Below are 23,547 nucleotides of genomic sequence, written 5' to 3' on the forward strand. Positions count from 1 at the left end.
CTTATTTACTGCCACCATATTAATTGTTAACTGCTGTTTGCGATGTCATCATCTGCTTATTTTTTTGCCATCACATAGTAGTTGTTATCTGCTCTCAGTAATATAATCATCTTCCTGTTTTATTATTGCCATAGCATGTTAATTGTTAACTACCCTCTGTGATGCCATCAACTACTTATATCATTGCTACTGTTATTGCTTCTGCATTTCAATTGTTAACCTCCCACTGTGTTGTCATTTACCTTGCTGACCTCACCATGAACAATCAATTCCCCTTTCCCCTCTCCCGACCCCAGCTCTTTCTCTCCCTTTCCCACACCACAACCCCTCCCCCCTCACCCCCCTACCCAGGATCCCTCTGTACCAGAGCCAACTCTCAACTCCTCCCCTCCGAGGCCCCTCCCTCCCCTCCTCCCCGCCCTCACCGCATCCCAGTTCTCCTTTCTCAACGCCAACCCTCTTCCCCTTCTCCTCGCCCAGGGTCCCGCCAATTCATCCCAATCCAAACCGTCCCCACTCCTCGCATCCTTCCCCCCACAGCTGCTGCCAAGTGTGGCCTTTGGAACCCCCGCTCTGTTATAGGTAAGCTCCCCTTTCATCCTGGACCTATTCCAATCCAGCTCTCTACTCCTCCTCGCCCTAACTGAAACATGGCTGTCTACAGAAGACACGGTCTCTTCTTCTGCTCTCTCCAGTAGAAGCCTCTTCTTCTCCCACTCCCCCAGACTCAGCGGAAAAGGAGGAGGTGTCGGGTTCCTTCCCGCCCCCCAATGTCGCTTTTGCACTATCCCTCCTCCCCCTTCCCTTTCCTTCCCTTCTTTTGAAGGCCACATTATCCGCCTCTATCACCCCCCTCCAGATTCTTGAAGCCATCATCTACCTCCCCCCACCCAGCCCCACCTCCAATCTCTTTAAATATTTTGACCCCTTACTCAGCTGGATTTGGCATTAAAGTGAAGTACAGATTACCATACTGTTAATAACGATGGAATTTATTAAGTGCTTACTATATGCAAAGCTAGAGCAGGGGCAGAGATGGAGATTTAGGTGTCATCAGCGTGGAGATGATCCTTGAAGCCGTGGGAGCGAATGAGTTCACCAGGGAAGTGAGTGTAGATAGAAAACAGAAGGGGACCAAGAACTGACCCTTGAGGAACCCCTAGAGTAAGGGGATGGGAGGGGGGAGGAGGAGCCCGCAAAGAAGACTGAGAATGAACGGCCAGAGAGATAAGAGGAGAACCGGGAGAGGACGGAGTCTGTGAAACCAAAGTTGGATAGCGTGTTGAGGAGAAGGGTGGTCCACAGTGTCAGAGGCACCTGAGAGTTCGAGGAGGATTAGGATAGAGTAGGGGTAAGAAGTATTTGGCAAGAATGAGGTCATTGGTGACCTTTAAGAGGGCACTTTCGGTGGAATATAGGGACGGAAACCAGATTGGAGGGGGGTCAAGGAGAGAGTTGGCGTTGGGGAATTCGAGGCCAGGGGTGTAGACGACTCGTTCAAGGAGTTTAGAAAGGCAATGGTAGGAGGAAGACTAGGGTGATAACTAGAAGGGGAGTGGGATCAGGAGAGGGTTTGTTTAGGAGATGGGGAAAACTGTGGGCATATATGAAGGCCAGAGGGGAAGGAACCAGTAGAGGAGTAGTGGTTGAAGATGGAAGTTAGGAGGGGCGGAGGGAAGGGGCGAGAGATTTCATAATGTGAGAAGGAATAGGGTCTGAAGCACAGGTGGCTGGAGTAGCACTTGAAAAGAGGGAGGAGATCTCATCTTAAGATACTGCTGGGTAAGGATGGGAGAGTAGCAGAGAGGGTTGAAGGCCGGGGGGTTGGAGAAGGGGAAGGAGTGACTTTGGGGAGCTCAGACCTGATGGAGTAAATTTTCCTAATGAAATAGGAGTCCAGATCGTTGGGGGTGAGAGATGGAAGAGGGGGAGGAACGGGGAGCCTGAGAAGGGAGATAAAGGTACGGAGGAGCTGATGGGGCTGATAGCCATGGGTGTCAATAAGGGAGGAGAAGTAGTTTTGCCTGGAAGAGGAGAGGGCAGGGTTAAGGCAGTAAAGGATAACCTAGAAGTGAACAAGTTTGGCTTTGCTGTTCAGACTTTGGCCAGCAGGGTTCAGCACCTCAAGCATAGAGCAAAGGAAGCAGGACAGTGGCAGTGAAGCCAGAGCTGTGTGTTAGTGGTACTGAGAGCGGTGAAGGGATACGCGAGCGAGCGAGTTGAACTGAGGAAAGAGGGTAGAGTTGAGAGACAGTAATCTGGGTCATCAAGACTGGGTAGAGAGAAAAGGGAGGCGAAGTGGGGTGTGATGTGCTGAGAAAGATGGATGTGGTCGAGAGAGCGGAGGTCTCTGTGAGGTATTAATATAGATTTACAGGAGGAGAGGAGTGTGAATGAGTGGGAGGCAGGTGAGAAGGTTATAATCAGAGAGAGGGATTTCAGATTTGGTGAGGGTGCAGATAGTGCAGCGGTAGGAGATGATGAGGTCGGGGGTGTGACCAAGTTGATGAGTGGGCAGAGGTGAGGTGGAGCAGGAGGTTGGCGGCCTCAAGGAAAGATAGAAGGTGGGCGGCAAAGAGTCACCAGGGACATCCATGTGAATGTTGAAGTCTCCGAGGATCAGATTGGGCAAGGAAAAAGGGAGAATGAAGGTGAGAAAGTGGACAAAGGTGCTAAGGAAGTTGGAGGTGGGGCCCGGAGGGCGCAGTAGATGACAGCTACAGTAATCTCGAGGGGGTGGTAGAGGTGAATAATGTGGGTTTCAGAGGAAGGGAAGGAAAGGGAAGGGGGAGGAGGGATAGTGTGAAAGCGACATTGGGGAGCGAGAAGGGAAACCGGCACCTCCCTCTCCTTTTCCGTTGAGTCTGGGGGGAGTGGGAGAAGAAGTGGCCTCCACTGGAGAGAGCAGCAGAAGAGAACCGTGTCATCCGGAGAGACCCATGGTTCAATTAGGACGAGGAGGAGTAGAGAGCTGGAAAGGAATAGGTCCAGGATGAAAGGGAGCTTACCTATAATGGAGCGGGGATTCCAAAGGCCACACTTGGCAACAGCTGTGGAGGGAGGGGAGGGAAGGGGAAGGGTGCGAGGGGTGGTTCGGGTTTGGGATTGGAATGAGCTGGAGGGGCCTGGGAGGTGAGAGGGGGAAGAGATGTGGCGATGAGAAAGAGAACTGGGATGCGGTGGGGGTGGGGAGGGGGGGAGGGAGGGGGCTGGAAGGGGAGGAGTTGAGGTTTGGTCCTGGTATAGAGGGATCCTGGGTAGGGTTGCAAGGGGGAGGGGCGGGGGTGGGAGGAAAGGGAGTGAAAGAGCTGGGTGGGAGAGGGGAAGCAGAAGGTGAGGAATGGGGAAAAGCAGTTGGGAGCAGGGGAATTGATAGTTTGGTGAGGTCAGCAAGGTAAATGACAGCACAGAGGGAGGTTAACAATTAACATGCAGTAGCGATAAAGCAGTAGCAATAATAAAATATGTAGGTGATGACATCACAGAGGGCAGTTAACAATTAACATGCTATGGCAATAATAAAATGAGCAGATGATAATATCACAGAGAGCAGATAACAATATGTGGTGGCAAAATACAAGCAGATGATGACATCACAGAGAGCAGTTAACAATTAACATGCAGAAGCAACCATAAAGTAGGCAGATGATGCTCAAAGCAGAGGGATGAATTGATTGTAATAATGATAACAACAACAATAATAATAATAATAATGGCATTTATTAAGTGCTTACTACGTGGAAAGCACTGTTCTAAGCTCTGGAGATGTTACAAGGTGTTCAGGTTGTCCCACGTGGGGCTCACAGTCTTCATCCACATTTTACCGATGAAGGAACTGAGGCACAGAGAAGGTTAGTGACTTGCCCAAAGTCATACAGCTGACAGGTAGCGGAGCCTGCATTTGAATCCATGACCTCTGACTCCAAAGCCCATGTTCTTTCCACTGAGCCATGTTTTGAAACAAATAGTGAGCAGTTTTGGTATAATGTGGAGGTGGATGGGAAAATGCTGGAGTTTCCTTGAGGAGTGGAGAAACATGTCCCGAATTTTTTTTGTAGAAAAATGATTGAGGGAGTAGAGTGTAGTTTGGACTGGAGTGGGGCGAGACAGGAGGCTGGGAGGTCAGCAAGGAGAGTGATACAGTAATCAAGGAGGGATAGGACAAGTAACTGGATTAACATACTAGCAGTTTGGATGGAGAGGAAAGGGCGGATTTTAGCGATGTGGTGAAGGTGGATCTGACAAGGCTGGGTGATCGATTGAATATGGATTGAATATGAGAGTGGATTGGATTGAATATGGATTGAATATCGGAGAGGGTGAGGCCTACTACCATTAGGAGAGAAGCAGCATGTTTTAGTGGATGGAGTGTGGGGCTGGGATTCCGAAGGTCCTGTGTTCTTATCCCAGCTCTGGGATGCGTGACCTTGGGCAAGTTACTTAACTTCTCTTTGGACTCAGTTACCTCACTCTGTAAAATGGGAATTAAGGCTGTGAGCCCCATGTAGCACATAGGCTGTGTCCAATCTTATAGCTACCCAGCCCTTGGTACAATGCCTGGCACAAAGGAAGTGCGTAATAAATATCATTAAAATATCAGTACCAACCAATTTTTGTATTGTGAAAACAAAATAAAGATGTCAGACATTTGTCACATTCTCACTGTGGGCTGAGAATGTGCCTACCAACACTGTTATTATTTGTACTCTCCGTAATGCTTAATACAGTGCTCAGCACATAGTAAGGGCTCAATAAATAGCATTGATTGGTTCCATTTATTAATCTTGTCCTAGCCTGCAAACACAATACACCACAATATCAGACCCCATTTCCACTCTCATTAGATCCATAGATTAAAATGATTGCACCATTAGAAAAAGCTAAGAGGATTTTTGAACAGTTCCATGGCCCAGTTCCTGAGAGTATGTCGTAGACATCATTCAGTCAGTCATTTCATTGAGTGTGTACTCTGTGTAGAGCACTGTACTAAGCTCTTGCGAGAGTACTATACAGCAATAGACACATTACCCGTCCACAACGACCTTACAGTCTAGAGGGGGAGAAAGACATTAATACAAATAAATGAATTTACAGATATGTACATAAGTGCTATGGGGCTCGGAGGGGAGATGAATAAGGGAAGCAAGTCAAGGCAAGCAGAACAATCTCTGAAAACATGAGTCTGGCTGGAAACATCTTGATGTAGCAGAAGAAACGAGCTGTGAGCATACCAGCAGAATGATTCAGTCAGTAAATCATGTTTACTGAGCACTTACTGTGTGCAAAGCACTCAACAAATACCATCATTAGCATTATTTTTAGTGTGTGATTCTTGACATTTATAATCACAATCAATGGTATTTATTGAACATGTACTTAGTGTAGATCACTGTAATAAGCACTTGGGAGAGTACGGTATAGCAAAATTAGCTATCACGTTCCTGCTCATAACCTTCCAAAGGGCATCTTTTACCTCCTTGTTCCTCAGACTATAGATCATTGGGTTCAGCATCGGAATCAATATCATATAACACAGAGACACCAGTTTTTTTCTGATCCATTGAGAAGCTGGAACTGGGTAGCAAGATAAATAAATGTTGTAGTACCATAGAATACGCGACCGTCATTAGGTGAGAGGCACATGTGAAAAAGGCTTTGTACCTTCCTCCAGAGGACGGTATTTTAAGAATATCCAGTAGGACGTACACATACGATATCAGTATGGTCAGAACTGTAACCAGCATAATGGCGGCCATGGAAGCAGCAGGAAGGACTTGGGCAAGTCCGGGATCCGAACAGGACAGCTTTAACAATGGGGGATGTCACAGTAGAAGTGATTAATTTCAGAAGGTCCACAGAAGGTCAAACTAAATACATTAACTGTCTAGACCACAGTATTCAGGCAGCTGGCCATTTAGGAAGCAGTGACCAGTAAAGCACACAGTCTCTGAGGCATACAGAGTACATATAGAAGGGGTTTACAGATTGCTACATATCGATCATATGCCATCAAGGTCAGAAGACAATACTCCACTACCTCAAATATAGCTGCAGCGCAGAAATGGACCACGCATCCCGGGTAAGAAATGGTTTTCTTGTCCACTAAGAAATTTGCCAGCATCTTAGGGTGACGGACGATGAAGAACATGAGTCAGAGACAGACAGATGGCTCAGGAAAACATACATGAGAGTGTGAAGCTGCGAACTGACTCTAATGACTATAATGATGAGCAGATTCCTCAGAAGAATGACCGCATAGATGAAGAGGAAGAGCATGAAGAGTGGCATCTCTGACTGTGGATCACTCATTAATGCAGACAGAATGAACTCACTCAGAGCTGTGTGATTTCCGTTGGCCACTCAGTGTCCTTCTGTTACGTAGGAAGAAAATGAACTACACTATCAACACTGCAGTGGTCTGAGGCTCAGGGATGTAGCGTTCCTATTCAAAGCTAAGTTTGGAAAATGTTGAAGAACAAGATTTTGGATGGAATTACAAATGTTTATGTTGCATTCAATCAATCAATCATTCAATGGTATTTATTTGCGAGCTCCATTTTGGCACGGAACGTGTCTACCGACTCAGTTATATTGTATTCACCCAAGTGCTTAGTTCAATGCTCTGCACACAGTAAGTGGTTAATAAATACCACTGATTGACTGATTACTCTGTGCAGAGCACTGTTCTCAGTACAATACAACAGAGTTGGTAGATACATTCCCTGGCAAGGATTGACTAGGAATACACGTTGCTCTTTGTGGGCAAGGATCATGTCTCCGCCAGATATTGTACACTCCTTAGTATTTAGCACATTGTTCTGCACACAGTAGGTTTCCTTTTGCCTCCCCAGCATCTCTAGTAGATGTCCTGCTTAATATGTGTAAAACTGATTTTCTCCCAGATCCTCTCCTCCATCCCGTTTTTCGATCACAGTTGACAATACTACCAACTTCCTTGTGTCACATGCCCAAATCTTTGGCATTACCTTCAACCGCTCCCTCACTTTCAAATCCTCTGCCTGCAACTCCCTCTCACCTCACTTCTGGCGAATTGCAGCTCACCCCATTTCCAGAAATCTTCTGAAATCACGTCTCCTCTGGGAGACTTTTTCTAATTAATTTCTCTTCTACAAATTTAGTAGTGACAATTATTATTCTTGGGATATGTATTTAGCACGTACTCTGGGCCAGGAACTGGGCCAAGCACGGCATTAAATACAGGATAATCAAAACAGACACAATCCCTGTCCTACATGGGGTTAACTGTCTAAGAGGCTCTGAACCATCACTTCAGGTCTTAATGATGATAATAATAGTAATGGTATTTCTTAAGCACTGACTATATGGCAGGCAATGTACTAAGCGCTGGGGTGCATACAAGCAAATCGTGGTGGACACAGTCCCTGTCCCATGTGGGGCTCACGGTCTCAATCCCCATTTTACAGATGAGGAAACTGAAGTCCAGAGAAGTGAAGGGACTTGCCCAAGGTCACACAGCAAAGGAGTGGTGGAACCGGTGTTAGAACCCATGACCTTCTGACTCCCAGGCCCATGCTGTATCTACTACACCAGCTACACTTCCAAACCATTAACACTTCTGTATCTAGCATGCATATCCTGTTAATTAAACAGTAATTTACAGCCCTATCCATATTTTCTTCTTCCTCCTATCTGTAATTCAATTTCGTGCCTATCTGCCCTGCTATAATGTAAGCTCCTTGAAGGTAGGAATGATGCCTACTAACTCTATTTTACGCTTCGAAGTGCTTGGTTCACTGTTCTACACAAACAGATTCTCAATAAATTCAGGTGACTGATTGATCTTCACCACTAGATCACTCTCTGGACTGCAGGCTCTCAGGACTCCCGTTAAAGCCACGAATTACTGAATGGTGGTCTACGGGAAAGAGAACAGGCTGAGAGTCAGAGGTCCTGATTTCTAATCCCACCTCTGCCACTCGTCTGACTGGGTAAACCTTGGGGCAACTCACTTGACTTTTCTGACCCTCATTTCCCTTATCTGTAAAATGGATATTTAACTTTACATAGACTGTGAGTCCTGTGTGGGTCAGGGACTTTGTCCAATCTGATTATCTTGTATCTACTCCAACAATAGCAATAATAATGATAATAATAGTAATCACAAAGATGATGATTATGATGATGAAAATAATGGCTTCTCACGGCAATTCTTCGTTCACTCAAGGAAGATTTCTTCCCAAGAACCAACGCACATTACTTCAAATCTTTGCTTTCCCACAGAGCCTAATCATTTTTGCTTCTGGTCCTAATCTTCTTGACTCAATTTCCTTCATCCTTAAGAATACATTATCCCCATTACTCATATTAATTACAGTAATTCGTCCACCACATCCCTTAATATACCTAAATAGGCAGTTGCATTAGATTGTCATACTCACAAATTACCTTATTTCACTTTCTAAAAGCCTACCATTTTTTTTCATTTGAACTTCCAGTCATCTATCATTCGATATCTCCTTTCACGTTCTTCTAAGACACTCCATCTCTTTGAAAGATTTCTTCTTTTTAAGAACATTTAGTGGTCAGTGAGGATGAACTAAGTTGGATCACGAAGGATGATTATAGATCTGGAAATCAAACAGAACAAAGAATGACCTGAAAATCTTCACCTAAAGGAGGTATTTTGGCAATTTATCTGCATGAACAAACACAGAAGCTGCATCCTTAAATTATAAATATAAACAGCATTCTCCACTTTCCAGCAGCCTTTAGAACCTTTAGAATGAAATGTTTCATTTAAAAGAAAATTACTAAAACATTATTTGACACTATTTAGTGGTATCTCATTTCAACAAAGGGTGAAATGACTGTTTCCTGTAGGAAAGTATTTCCTATGAAATAAATTGTTCTTTTTATCTTTTACAAAATGAAGTGGAGGGTCACTTCAACAGGGCTCTGCCTCACAACGTGGTGCCTCTGCACACTTAACTTGGTCACGTTTCTGCTCTAAAATTAAAATTTTAATGAATGTGTCATGCAGTTGGAAGAGCTTGCATATGCAGAAACAGTGTCTAATAGATTTTTAAAGGAGTGCAAAAAATGAGGCCAACTGGAAAGTCCAGTCAACAGGACTCGTTTTTTCTTTGATCAAAAGCCTTTTGGAAAAACACCTATACTGTTGCAATGTTTACAGAACCTAACCATCAGCAGGCACAAACAATGCAATCTACTGATGGGTAATTTCCTGGGATAATGAGGAAGGACAAAAATTGAGCTTTTTCCCCTGTTAAAGAGGGGAAAGGAATTTCTCGCATCAATTGAATGTAATTCTAAGCCTCAGAATGGGCCTACCCTTTCTTCCCCATGCCTTCATCTATCGGCATGAAAGGCTGATATCTGTGGATTTATATAATCATATTCTAACTGACAGGAAGAGGAAGAGGTAAAAAAGACAGAAGATTCAATCTCACAAAATTCCACATCTTTCAGTGATTCAGTCCAAGATCTCTCTAACAAGTATGTTGCTGGAGAAGAATAGATGTGTTACTTCAGGCTCCAAAACAATTGCACTGGGTAACAATGTCATGATTATACTGGGCTTAGGGTATTTGGGGACTGAACTCCTGAAGCCCTCTGAGAACCCCATGATACTGCAAGAAGTGAAAGGCATCCATTAATTGTTCTTAGATCACTTAGGTGTAGAGAATAATCACCTGCAGGACTTCAAAATTTCTCCAGACTCCCAAGGGATGGGGTCTTTTTCGCTTGACCTATTTTGAATAGGAAATGAATTTCTTTCTTAACTCCAGAAATCTGAATCATCCTTCAGAAAAATCCCATAGGACGTGAAGGAATGGGGTAGTCAAGTTTTTTTTTTCAGTAGGGCTACACCTCAGCCTCTTGAAGCAGACATCTACCTTAACAAAGCATTTTATGGACAGGGAATGTGTCTGCTTATTGTTACATTGTACTCTCCCAAGTGCTTAGTACAGTGCTTTCCACATAGTAAGCACTCAATAAATATGATTGAATGAATGAATGCTCTCTATTTGCCAAGCACTGTACTAAGCGCTGGGGCATATACAAGACAATCAGGAGTCTCACAATTAAAGTAAGAGGGAGAGTAGGCATTGAGTTCCCATTTTACAGATGAGGTAACTGAAGCCCAGAAAAGTTATGTGACTTGCCCAAGATCTCACAGTGTGCATGTGACAGAACTGGGGTTGGAACCCAGGTCCTCTGTCTCTATCTACTAGGCCAAGCTGTTTCTCTAATAATAATAATGATATTTGGCTCTATCTTTTCCCGTGTCAAAGTCCCTCCTGATAATATGCTACAGGGTTACAAAAGTACCTACACCCCTTTAGACCATTCTGGAACCATTTGGGGTATTATCCAGTAATGATTAGTTAGCAATGGATTCTGGGAGTCTGACAACTTTGTTTCAGGAGACAGTTGTCAGACCTTCTGCCATCAAACAGAATGAGGGGTGAATGTGTCAACCAATTTATCAATAGACTTTAATGTACAGAACTATGATCTGATCTCTGCTGTAGACTGTGAGCCCCACTGTTGGGTAGGGACTGTCTCTATATGTTGCCAACTTGTACTTCCCAAGCGCTTAGTACAGTGCTCTGCACACAGTAAGCGCTCAATAAATACAATTGATTGATTGACGTTTGATTGATTGCAAGTGCTAGTGGCAGTATAATCTGCAAACCGATCATATGTGTTCATGACACTATGATAGAGTGATGAGACACCCTCTCTGCCTTCAGAAGCGTTTCATCTAGGATCAGAAACAAGCATTAAAATGATTTTCAGATAGGTGGATGATAAGGCACTCAATACTTGAGTCATATGATATGTATGAAAGCGCTATTAGTGGCTGTGAGTTCTCAACTATGTGGTTGATGCAGAATACCTGGGTGGAATATGGTGGATAAACCTGAAGGGGAGAGGAGAAATTAAACCAGGACGGCCTCCTGGATGAGATGAGTTTTCAAAGAGGCTTTGAAAAAGGCCAGGTAGTTTGAACAAGGGTCTGTGTCCTAATGCTGGCTCTGCCACTAGTCTGCTGTGTGACCTTGGGGAAGTCACTTAACTTCTCTGTGTCTCAGTTACCTCAGGTGTAAAAAGGGGATTAAAGCTCTGAGCCCCATGTGGGACACAGACCGTGTCCAACCTAGAAACTTAGTACACTGCTCTGCACACAGTAAGCACTCAATAAATACGATTGAATGAATAAATGAACGAACCTGAGTAGCTTATATCTATCCCAGGATTTATTACGGTGGCTGGCACACAGTAAGTGTTTAACAAGTACCATTATAAAAAAGCTATTATCTGCTATACATTGATGAGCAAAAGATTAGTAGCAGAGAGCCATGAACAAAGACTGGATTACTGCATCAGCCTCCTCTCTGATCTCCCATCCTCCTGTCTCTCTCCACTTCAGTCTGTATTCCACTCTGCTGCCCGGATTATCTTTGTGCAGAAACACTCTGAGAATGTCACTCCACTCGTCAAAAATCTCCAGTGATTGTCTTCAACCTACGAATGAAGCAAAAACTCCTCACCATCGGCTTCAAGGCTCTCCATCACCTCGCCCCCCTCCTACCTCACCTCCCTTCTCTCCTTCTCCAGCCCAGCCTGCACCCTCTGCTCCTCTGCCGCTAACCTCCTCACTGGGCCTCGTTCTCACCTGTCCCGCCGTCGACCCCTGGCCCACATCCTTCCCCTGGTCTGGAATGCCCTCTCTCCACACATCCGCCACACTAGATCTCTTCTTCCCTTCAAAGTCCTACTGAGAACTCACCTCCTCCAGGAGATCTTCCCAGGCTGAGCCCTCTTTTTCCTCTCCTCCTCCCCATCTCCCCTCTGCCCTACCTCCTTCTTTTCCCCACAGCACTTGTATATATTTGTACAGATTTATCACTCTATTTATTTTACTTGTACATATTTACTATTCTATTTATTTTGCTAATGATGTGCATATAGCTATGCGTCTATTTATTATGATGATTTTGACACCTGTCTACATGTTTTGTTTTGTTGTCTGTCTCCCCCTTCTAGACTGTGAGCCCGTTGTTTGGTAGTGACTGGTCCCTATATGTTGCCGACTTGTACTTCCCAAGTGCTTAGTACAGTGCTCTACACAAAGTAAGCGCTCAATAAATACAGCTGAATGAATGAATGAAAAGCACAGTGAGTAGATCTGCTAAAGTGCTTAATCCCTGTGAAAAACTCTATTATTAACAAGAATTATGGGCACCTAGAAAAGTAGATTTCTGAAATGAAATCCATGTATTCCACAGGAAATGAAATCTCCTTGAGACCAAAACTTTACTGCACAATTATGGAAAGAGGTGCAGTTGCTGAGGATCACTTTGATTTCATTTCCTAGGCCAAATCTGCACTAATTAAAGTACAAAATAATGGAAGAAAATGCCTTCTCTCCTCAAAAATTTCAAAATCTTGGCTCAATCTGCCTAAGACAGAATGAAAAGGAATCCGGAACTATTTACTGAATCCTCCTGATTCTGAATATCCCTTAAAAACGTGCCTCATTATCCAGGCAACCAAAGAGAGGTCTGCTTGGTCCCCACTCTGTATCCAAGCTTTAGGTTGCAATCATGCATACGAGGTCTTTCTAGAAGATTTTATCTTCATGCTTGGTGGAGAAACCCGCTGTACAGACTGTCACTGTGTAGGAGTCCCGGGTCCTTGTCTTCTGTGCTGCTTTTACCACTTAACTGTCTCCCCCAACACCAGCATAGAGGTGAGGAAAGGTCCCAGGCCCTCATGCAGAATCAGGGTCTGGAGAAGGACTGGGGACTGCAAATACCTTGAGAATTATCCATCAATCAAGTGAAGATGCTGATGTCAAAGTTCCTGCACCAGGCACTGTATTAGGACTCGTGACCTATGACTAGAGTAGCATGTGCAGAGTTGGAATTGGCAAATCCCTCTCATGTATGTGTGGCATTAAAGTGAGGTACAGATTATCAATTAATCAATCAATAAATAACATTTATTGAGTCACAGCATTGCACTAAATCCTTGGGAAAGTACAATACATCAAAATTGATAGGCACATTCCTTGCCTACAAAGACCTTCCTTTCCTGTGGGAAATTTCTTGCCCACGGCCTGGAGGGGGAGACAGACATTTCAGTAAACTATGGATCTGAATATAAGTGCTGAGGGACTGAGGGTAGAGTGAATAAAGGGTACAAATCCAAGTGCAAGGATGACACAAAAGGGAAAAGGAGTACGGAAAGTGAGAGCTTAGTTGGGGAAGATTTCTTAGAGAAGATGTGCTTTCAGTAAAGCTTTGAAGGAAGGAAGAGTGACAGTCTGTCAGATATGAAGGGGGAGGAAGTTCCAGGTCAGAGGCAGAATGCATCAAGGAGTTGGCAGGGACTCTATTAAAAACATCCAACAGGGCCTATGATTTTTTAAATAGTAGACCTTTTTTTTCAATTCCCTGTAATTGGCATTTTATGTATTCCATGTCTCTATAGAGAAGCAGCGTGGCTCAGTGGAAAGAGCACGGGCTTGGAAGCCAGAGGTCATGGTTTCTAATCTTGGCTCTGCCACTTGTCAGCTGTGTGACTTTGGGCAAGTCACTTAACGTCTCTGGACCTCAGTTACCTCATCTGTAAAAATGGGGATTAAGACTGTGAGGCCCCCGTGGGACAACCTGATCACATTGTATCCCCCCAGCGCTTAGAACAGTGCTTCACACATAGTAAACGCTTAACAAATGCCATTATCATTATTATTTTGATTATATTTGTTAGGTCTTTGACACATAAATTTAAATAAAATATTAGTTAAAGCAAACTATCAGAGAGGCTCTGGTGGCTTAAAGCCAATAACAACCACTTTTAGTCTTGTGAAAGTAAATAGAAATATGGATTTTTTTTCATTTATTCAACTAACAATAGGTTCCATTCTTTAATAAGCAAAATCACTTCCTTTTCACATTTCATTTCATGTTCCTTTACCCTTCCATTTTCTTACATGAAGATTAAAGGAAGTACATTACTTGGCAATGGTAAGGATCTTTCTGAAGAGTCCCCTAGTGCTTGTGAATTAGGATCGTGATTGTGGTAACCATCGTGCAACATGGGATGATTTGACCTGTAGCCCTCACTGTTTTCATGCAGTAAAGCAAAGCATGCTCAAGTTCACATGTGTTGCTAAATTCATTCATTCATTCAAACGTATTTATTGAGCGCTTACTGTGTGCAGAGCACTGTACTAAGTGCTTGGAAAGTACAATTCAGCGACAAAAAGAGACAATCCCCGTCCACAACGGGCTCACAGTCTAGATGATTTTACATATGATCACTAGTTCTCACAGAATGCTCACACGGTTATATTCGATATTCAATATAATGAATTATTATGTGTTTTCCTTTATCTCATTAATTCCTACTGCTGACCTGACTCTCCTTTAACATTAGGAAACTCCTTCGATCAGAACCGTTCTTTGTAGGGTCTCCATCACATCCTTGCCCAATATGATCTATTTAGCAATAGATCAAGGGATTCAGCATGGGGATCATGACCATGTCAAACACAGACATCATTGTGTTCACATCCATTGAGTTTTCACAGCTTGGCATCATGTTGATAAATGTGACTAAAATCAGATCTCCTCCAAGAGGCTTTCCCCGACTAAGTCCTCATTTCCTCTATTTGCCTTCTCTTCTGGGTCACTTTCGCATTTGGAACTACACATCTTAAGTACTGTGTTACTTACCCCATCCCCATGCCACAGCGCTGATATATACAGATCCTTATACTCTGCCGCTTCTCCCATCTGTAATTTAAATATCTTTCTCTCTAATACAGTAAACTCCTTGAGGAAAAGAGATCGTGTCTAGCAACGTTATTGAATTGACTATAAATGTAGCTATAATTATATTTATTCTAACGATTTTGACACCTGCCTACATGTTTTGTTTTGTTATCTGTCTCCCCCTACTAGACACTGAGCCCGTTGGTGGGTAGGGACCATCTCTATGTGTTGCCGACTTGCACTTCCCAAGCGCTTAGTACAGTGCTCTGCATACAGTAAGCACTGAATAAATGCGATGGAATGAATGAATGAATGACTGTCCCATAGACGAGAGTAACAGCTAATAGGTGAGGCACACAGGTGTAGAAAGCTTTGCGTCTTCCACCTTTGGAAGGCATTCTCAAGATGGAAATGAGAATACATTCATAGGAGGTGATAATCGTCCAAGATGTAATTGTGACAGTGATGCCAGCTGAAGATGACTGAAAGATCTTTGCCTTGTGGGTGTCAGAACAGGATAGTGTCAACCAGGGGTGGTGGGTGGTATCACAATAGAAGTGGTTAATTTGATTGGGTCCACAGAAGAATAAGATAAACACACCATATGTACATTACAGAGAATTCATAAAGCTTGCAATGTAAGACACAGCAACCAATGAAGCATAAACCTTTTCAGACATAATAAGCATAGAGATGAGAGGACTAGAAATAGCAGCATATCAATCATATGCCATGATCACCAGGAGAAATCATTCGAAGACTCTAAAGGTCGCTGCCAACCAGAACTGATTGGCATAGGCAGGGTAGTAAATCGTCTTCTTCTCTGATAGGAGGTTTGCCAGCATCTTGGGTGTGACAGATGAGAAAAAGCACATATCTGAGAAGGACAAGTGACTAAGAAAAAAATACGTTGGAGTATGAAGTTGAGAACTGAGTCTGATTAATATAATGATGACTAGATTTCCAAACAGAGTAACAAAATGCACAACTAGGAACAATATAAAGAAAATAATTTGAAGATTAGGGTCATCTGTAAATCCTAAAAGAATGAACTCTGTCACTGCAGTATTTTTTAACTTGCCATTATTGCTTGTTGGCAGTCCGCTAAAATAAAAAGAGAGACTCAAGCAACTGACTGTATTTATTGAGCTTTACCTTAATAAGTGTTTGTGAGTGTGCAATAGATTTAGAAGAGCGGCTCCCTCTTGTTAAGAAATTTACAATCTAACAAATAAAATCAGTGAACTGCCCCGGAATCCACTGAAAGAGAGGAAGAAAGAAGCGTGGGTGATTGGAAAAATAACCGAGCACCACATAATAACACAATAGAAACGGAATGTCAGTGAAGGACATTTCACTGCAAGAAGAAAATGGAACAAGCTTCTGCTTAGAAATTCATATTCCCAGAGATTACAATACTTGAAACAGTTTTTCTTTGTATTTTGCCAAAATGTACTTTATCATCTTCATTCGGCGTGGCTTAGTGGATAGAGCATGGGCCTGGGAGTCAGGAGGTCAGAGGTCCTAATCCCGGCTCCAACATTTGTCTGCTGTGTGACCTTAGGCAAGTCACTTCGACTCTCTGGGCCTCAGTTATATCATCTGTAAAATGGAATTTGAGACTGTGAGCTCCACAGGGGACAGGGACTCTGTCCAACCCAATTTGCTTGTATCCACCACAGCCCTTAGTACAGTGCCTGTCACAGAATAAGCATTTAACTAATACCATAATTATTATTACTATTATTATTATCCTGGTCACTGGTTAAGGATTACACTGTGGAACTGTATTTGAATAATTTCTTTAAAGAGTAAAATCATCGCTTTCTCTACAGGAAATTTCAATAGAAGATTTCCTAATCTCTTCTTAAAGATCCTTCCTTCCAATGTCTATTGAATTCTTTTTTCTTGACTCTCAAATATTCTCCATCTTCATTTCTATTAAACAGTCTAAGAAAAAGTTTAGGGATTAATTCATCATCCTAGGCAGAGGGCTAGTGCGTACATCTGAAGGGTATTCGTGGCTCAGTGGAAAGAGCTCGGGATTTGGAGTCACAGGTCATGGGTTCAAATCCCGGCTCTGCAACTTGTCAGCTGTGTGACTTTGGGCAAGTCACTTAACTTCTCTGTGCCTCAGTTACTTCATCTGTAAAATGGGGATTAAGACTGTGAGCCCCCTGTGGGACAACCTGATAACCTTGTAAACTCCACAGCACTTATAACAGTGCTTTGCACATAGTAAGCACTTAGGAAATGCCATTATTATTATTATTATTTACATCATAATACAGTAAGATTTTAAATGTTTTTTGATTAACTGAAATCACCTACCTTACCTTGTGCAAAAACAAAATATAGCTCCTTTAGCTCACCAAAGGAGGTAATCTTTGAGTGACAGAGGGAAGTATATATATATATATTTTGAGCAGTGTTATGGGACTAAATCCCTGAGGCTTACCGAAAATTTCAAAATCCTGATGGGAATGGAGAGGCAGGATTGGAACCCACGACCTGACTCCCAAACTCGTGCTCTTGGCATGATGTACATATTCATCATTCTATTGATTTTATTAATGATGTTTATATAGCTATAATTCTATTTATTCTGATGGTATTGACACCTATCTACTTGTTTTGGTTTGTTGTCTGTCTTCCACCTTCTGGACTGTGAGCCCATTGTTGGGTAGGTATTGTCCCTATCTGTGGTCGAATTGTACTTTCCAAGTGCTTAGAACAGGATTCTACACACAGTAAGCACTCAATAAATACGATTGAATGAATGCATAATCATTAAAAAGTCCTTTATGCCTGCGGAGTATTGGAGAAAAAAACCAATCATACACACCTAGAATTCTCAAAGGAGTCAGTATGTTTGCTGTTGTCATAGCTGCACAAGGCAAGTGAAACCAATTATTTGGCCAAGCAGTTGGCTTCCTCTTCTTTAGGACTGTCTATACGAGCAGCGACTGGAGAAATATAGCTTGGATTTCAGGTTCTTTTAACATGTAATAATAATAATAACTGTGGTATTTGTTAGGCATTTATTATGTGTCAGGGACCGTACTAAGTTCTAGGGTAGGTACAAGCAAATTGGGTTGTACACAGTTGCTGTCCCACCTTGGGCTCACAGTCTTCACCCCCATTTTACAGATGAAGAAACTGAGGCACAGAAAAGTGAAGTGATTTGCCCAAGGTCATCCAGCAGCCAAGTGACTGAGCTGGGATTAGAACCCAGATCCTTCTGACTCCCAGTTCCATGCTCTATCCTCAAGTCAGGCTGCTTTTCAAGTAGATCAGACCCTCTTTATTTCATTCCTAGGTTTATGCAATGAATCAATCCACTGTATGCAGAGCATTATAGTCAGGGCTTGGGATAGAACCATAGAATTAGTAGAACTAATCCCTGCCCTTGAGGATCTTACTATTTGCACCTGCCACACAAGGCTGCAAGGGTAGAGGGTTGAGAATGGAGGGAGGAGGAGCAATGGAGAGCAAGGAACGTGAAATAGGAATTGTGATGGAACCTCCTCAAACATGTTGGGCTTGAGGAAGTTTATAGAAGGATGTTTTCAGGATCTTCCTTTTAGAATTTAATACCTACTGAGGAACCAAAATTGCTTGAAAATCTGTGAGATTATTATATTCTTCAAAGTAAAATAATAATAGGAGTTAGTTTAGCGTGGAGTAGAAATCGTCCTGATCAAAGAAGGTCGTTTGAGTAACAGTAAGGTTTTGAAGATGGTGAGAGTAATTGTTGGATCTGAGGAGGGAGGGTGTTCCAGGCCAGAGGCATGACGTGGGCCAGTGATTGGGGCGAAATGGGTGAGATTGAGGTGCTGTGAGAAGGTCGGCATTAGAGGAGTGATTCTGTGGGCTGGATTGTAGAAGGAGAGAAGAGAGGTGAGGTAGGAGAAGCCAAGGTGATGGAGTGCTTTAAACTACCCCTGTCCACTGTGTGGTTTTGGGCCAGACAATAATGATAATGATGATGATGACGATAATAATAATAATAAGAAGAAGAATAATAAGAATAAGAATAATATTTGTTAAGTGCTTACTAGGTGCCAAGCACTGTTGTAAACGCTGGGGTAAACACAAGGTAATCAGGTTTTCCCACCTGGGGCTCACAGTCCTAATCCCCATTTTACAGATGAGGGAACTGAGGCACAGAGAAGTTAAGTGACTTGCCCAAAGTCACACAGCAGACAAGTGGCAAAACCGGGATTAGAACCTATGACCTCTGACTCCCAAACCTGTACTCTTTCCACTAAGCCAAACTGCTTCACCCATGCCAGTTTCCCCAGCTGTAAAATGGGGACAATAATAACTGAACCTTACCTCACAGTGATGTTGTGGGTAGTAAATTAAAATAACTAATGTAAGGTGCTTTAGCAATCAAAACACCCAATAGAATATTTATTTTAATCTCGTCCCCTCTCGACTGTAAACTCATTTTAGGTAGGGAAGACGTCTGTTAATTCTGTTGTATTGTACTCTCCCAAGCAATTCTCTCTGCACATAGTAAGCGCTCAGTAAATTCATTCATTCAATCATATTTGTTGAGCGCTTACTGTGGGCAGAGCACTGTAATATGCACTTCGGAAGTACAAATTGGCAACGTATAGAAATGACCCCTACCCAACAACGGGCTCACAGTCTAGAAATACTATTGGTTGAATGACTGACTGCAGAAGACTTTCGCTATACTCAGTTGCCATGCGTAGTTTCGCAGAATGCCCCAGGTAAGAAATTATTTTCCTCTCCTGAAATGAAATATTTGCCATGACAGTCAATAATTAAGACTTGACAGAAAGATGAATGGGCATGGCTGTGTAGAGTTAGGAGCTGACCCTAATTGTAGAATAGGAGCAAGGAATACTGCTAGCAAGGTCACCTAGACTTGGACACTTTTGATAATAATAATAATAATAGTATATGTTAAGTGCTTATTTTGTGCCAAACACTGTTCTAAACGCTGGGGTAGATACAAGATTATCAGGTTGTCCCACATGGGACTTACATTCTTAATCCCCATTTTACAGATGAGGTAACTGAGGCACAGAGAAGTTAAGTGACTTGCTCAAAGTCATAGAGCAGACAGGTGGCAGAGCCGGTATTAGAATCCATGACCTTTGACTTCCAAGCCCGTGCTCTTCCCACTAAGCCATAATGTCATTCACACAAGTTCAGTTTTCATTAGCCATCAATTTGATTTTTCTCAAAGATGAGGAAAAGTGAAACACTCACTCTATTGAATAATTATGACTCTACGGTCAGTAAAGTCAGTTACAGAAATGAAGAACATGCGATGAGATGAGAGAAATGCGATATAATATAAAACAACCACACAAACTGAGAATACTGAATAAAATACAAAAAATAAGAAATAGAAGCTAAAGAATTCTATACTGTAGTTGTAAGTAAGGATTAAATGAACATCGCTTTGTCATGTTTTTATTCTGTGCCACTTAGTTTTAGATTCTCTTCTACTTAGAATAGATTTTCTTTGATATTTTCACTCAGTTATTGCCTTTATGCTTTTAGAATCTCCATTTTACTCAATGTGGTGTTTCAAGGCCATTCAGTGCCTTTTCAAAGAAAGAAAAGATCCATTCCTTTCAGATTTTGGTCCCTTTACATCAAATAATTTCTAAACCGAGAAATATTTCATTTTAAAATGAAAATGCGGCAGACAAAAAATATATTCAAAATAAATTTTGGGTCATATAGTAAGCATCTCATACATTAGTGTATAATAATAATAATACTAAAGTTATTTGTTAAGTGTTTACTATGTGTGAAGCACTTTCCTAAGTGCTGGGGGGAATAAAAGGTGATCAGATCGTCCCTTGTGAGCTCATAGTCTTAATCTGCCTTTTACAGATGAGGTAACTGAGGCACAGAGAATTGAAGTGACTTGCCCAAAGTCACCCAGCTGACAAGTGACAGAGGCAGGATTAGAACCCATGACCTCTGACTCCCAAGCTCATTCTCCTTCCACTAAGCTACACTGCTTCTCAATATTATTATTAATTTCGTTATTAACAAATATAGTCTAAATCCGTGGAACAGGGAGAACTTCATGCCGGGTATTTGGCACCCCTGAAAAGAAAAGGCTGGGTTTGATGGTTCCATTTCTAAAAAGGCTACTAAGGGAAAGATGAGTTATTAGGCCTTCAGCCAACCCTGGTTTTTACTGCGAGCTTTGTGTCTAAGCTGATCAGGGTCCTGACTGCTTCATCCTTATCCCTGTGAAACCTACCTTGGTTTTTCCTATTACTTATCCACTGATTCTCTCTCCCGTAGAAAATGAGCCCTGAGTGGCTCCGATCTGATTGTCCAACCTCTGCCTCAGGGCATAGCAAAGTGCCTGGAACACAGTATGCACAGAGAAGTGGCATGGCTTAGTGGAGAGAGCATGGGCCTGGGAGTCCGAAGGTCATGGGTTCTAATCCCTGCTTCACCACTTGTCTGATGTGTAACCTTAGGCAAGTCACTTCACTTCTCTGGGCCTCAGTTACCTCACCTGTAAAATGGGGTTTGAGACTGTGAGCCCCTGGTGCGGAGAGTGGAGAGGAAGAGAGGAGAGAAGAGGCAGAGGGAGAACCAAGGAGAGAGGGGAGAAAGAGGGAAAGAGAATGGGATAAAAGAAGGAGAGAGGAGATAGGGGGAGAGGGAGAAAGGAAGCAAACAGAGAGGAAAGAAAGAGGGTAAGAGAGAGGGTGAAAGGGGAATAGGGAAGAAGAGAGAGAAAAAGGAAGTAGAAATGAGCGAAAGAAAATGGGAAGAGCGGAAGAGAAGCTGAGCCTGAGGGGGAGGGGAGAGGGAGAAGAGAGAGGGAGAGGTGAGACAGGACGGTGAGTCAAGTCCTGAATTATTTTAATTTGGTCTATGGTAGGATATTTCATTTATATATAGCAAATACAGCTGAGTCCAGCTGATTAACAGTACCTGACAGAATAAAAGTAGTTGTTCTGGTCAGCAGAAAGTGGTATATCTTTACAACAGCAAGCGAATCAGGTTTGCCACAATCCTCCTAATAAATACCACAAGAATCATTATTATTATTAACATTTCAATGATGTGGTGTTATCACTGTGTATGAAGACTTATGTGTATTTATCATCCCCATTACACTGTAACCTACTTGAGGGCATGGATCATGTGTGTTTCCAGTAATAATAAGTGTGGTATTTGCTAAGAACGTACACTGTATCAAGTACTTTATTAAGCACTGGGTTAGTTACAAATTAATTGAGTCCTTCCAAGTACCTTTATGCTCCTTGCTCATGTAGATACATGGAAAATTCTGTTATTAATGATGACTTCATTTGCTGCATTGTTTCAGCCAGGAGTCGGAGTAGCCATGTTTTATTACAAAGCAGTCCAGGCATGAAAATAAGTGGACTTTCATGAGCGCACCTTACAGAAATCATGGTCCAGAGTCACTCATAGAGAAGTAGCATGGCTACTTAGTAGAAGTAGCTACGGACCTGGGAGTCACAAGGACCTAGGCTTTAATCCCAGCTCTGCCACTGCTCTGCTATATGACATCACACAAGTCACTTAACTTCTCTGGGCCTCAGTTTTCACCTGTAAAATGGGGATTTAGATTGTGATCCCCATGTGGGACAGGGACTGTATCCAACCCAATTTGCTTGTAGACACCCCCAGCACTTAGAACGGGGTCTGGTAAGGGCTTAACAAATACCACAATTACATTATTCATTCATTCATTGGTATTTTGGTGTTTATTGAGTGCTTACTGTATGAAGAGCACTGATTAAGCACTTGGAAGAGTTGGTAGACAAGCTCCCTGCCTTCAAGGAGCTTACATATTAGTGGGAAACGCTCTCAGAAAAAGGTCTACAAGAAATGTAATAGACCAGGAGTGGCCAAAAGGCAATTTATAAGCTACATCGTTGCTGTTTTGTATGTTCGCTTCTGCTTCATTATTTATTTTGCTGCTATGGCAGCAACAGGAGCTTGGACCAGGGTAGGGCACAGTACTACCCACATCCCCTTCCCTGGATGTCTCTCGTTTGCCACTTGTTGTCGCCCCCAGTTGCCCCTGAAATGCCAGCTGTCTGTTCTGGTTAATGAGAAGTTTTTAAACCTGCATCTCTAAGGCATATACAAAGAGAGAAGCAGCCTGACAGTGGGTAGAACATGGACCTGGGAGTCTGAAGGTCATGGGTTCTAATCCTGGCTCCACCAGATGTCTGCTGTGTGACTCTGGGCAAGTCATGTCACTTCTCTGGGCCTCAGCTACTTCATTTGTGAACTGGGGGTTAAAGGTGTGAGCCCTGTGTGGGGCAGGGACTGTATCCAAACTGCCCACCTTGTATTCAACCCTCCTGCTTAAACTGATTGATTGATTGACTGAGGAGAATTCTGATGTTATTCTTCATGCCCCCAGAGGAACCAACAACAATACATGAGATTAAATTACATTTAAAGATGAATTCGTCTATTAAAATGTGATTAAATATTATTTTTAACTTCCTCAAACACAAAGAACCAGGTCCTCGATTTCTACTGTAGGTTCTCAAACTCTTAATTCAGCATACAGTTTGGATGGAGTCTCCCAGAGTGAATAATAGATAAGCCCCTCATAGAAAGTGATGCAACTGGTGTTGATGTTGATGATGATAAAACACTTCAATAAGATCCTGAGATTGGTTGTATTGGGGATCTTTACTAAGGGAAACTCTAGGCCACTCTGGCTTCCATGATTCAGAGATACATTCCTGCA

The 23,547-nt window shown here is 42.7% G+C and overlaps 1 pseudogene; it reads right to left on the reverse strand.

Annotated features, from left to right (window-relative positions):
• Positions 1 to 23,547, reverse strand: part of LOC119924140 — a 37,102-nt pseudogene that overhangs the window by 8,658 nt on the left and 4,897 nt on the right.

Source organism: Tachyglossus aculeatus, unplaced genomic scaffold (assembly GCF_015852505.1).
Source record: "Tachyglossus aculeatus isolate mTacAcu1 unplaced genomic scaffold, mTacAcu1.pri scaffold_82_arrow_ctg1, whole genome shotgun sequence".
NCBI classification, from domain to species: Eukaryota; Metazoa; Chordata; class Mammalia; order Monotremata; family Tachyglossidae; genus Tachyglossus; species Tachyglossus aculeatus.